At 73.4% G+C, this 653-nt stretch overlaps 1 protein-coding gene across 7 annotated transcripts in view; it reads right to left on the bottom strand.

Annotated features, from left to right (window-relative positions):
* The window catches only part of CHD4 (chromodomain helicase DNA binding protein 4), a 32898-nt gene extending 32306 nt beyond the window's left edge, over positions 1–592 (bottom strand). For all 7 annotated transcript variants that reach the window (XM_077759123.1, XM_077759124.1, XM_077759125.1 and 4 more), the window contains exon 1: positions 488–592. The gene's annotated coding sequence lies outside the window, so the exon portion shown is untranslated. The remainder of the gene's footprint in view (positions 1–487) is intronic.
* Positions 593–653: the final 61 nt, after the last annotated feature.

Raw genomic sequence — 653 nt, 5'->3', positions numbered from 1 at the left:
CTTGGGGGTGGGGGGGCGCCTCCCTGCGCCTGGGGAGGGGCCAGTCCCCAGACAGGGCAGCTCTCCAAAGGCTGTCCTCTGGGACAACTCAGGTTCTCTGGAGGAGCCGCGGGGCCGAGGGGGCGTGGAGGTTCAGGGCTCCAGGGGGCTGAAGGCAGGGACGTGGGGGCCGAGGGAGCGCCCACCGGGCAGGGGGCCGGGCCACGTGTCCCGGGGGGCAAGTGAGCAAAGGGCGAGGGGGCGGGCGCCGGGCATTGTGGGAGACCAAGCCCGAGGTGGGAGTCGTGGGGAGCAAGACTCCGGCCGGCTTAGGGCGGGGGAGGGGAGTAGGGCGCCCTGCAGGCAAGGGAAAGGAAGGGTCGGCTCCTCCGAGCAGGGGGCGGTCCGCGAGTCCCGGACGTCTGAGGAAGGGGTGGGTGGAGGGATGAGCCTGGGGGCTGGTCGGGCTGACAGGGGCGTCTCTTTGGGAACCCCGCGCTCTCCTCACCCCGGAGCCGCCGCAGGTCGCGCTGGGTCCGGCCCGGTGTCACTCCCGCTCCGGCTCCTCCTCGCCGCGGCCGAAGGGGGGAAAATGGCTCCGGCTCCGGCGTCGCCTCTTAAAGGGCCCGAAACACCGGCCGGGAAATCCCACCGCACAGGCCCCGCCCCCCCAC

Source organism: Crocuta crocuta, unplaced genomic scaffold, assembly GCF_008692635.1.
Source record: "Crocuta crocuta isolate KB4526 unplaced genomic scaffold, BGI_CrCroc_1.0 scaffold72, whole genome shotgun sequence".
Lineage (NCBI taxonomy): Eukaryota > Metazoa > Chordata > Mammalia > Carnivora > Hyaenidae > Crocuta > Crocuta crocuta.
The sequence above is the reverse complement of the archived record's forward strand: the minus strand, read 5'-3'. Positions and strand labels throughout refer to the sequence as shown.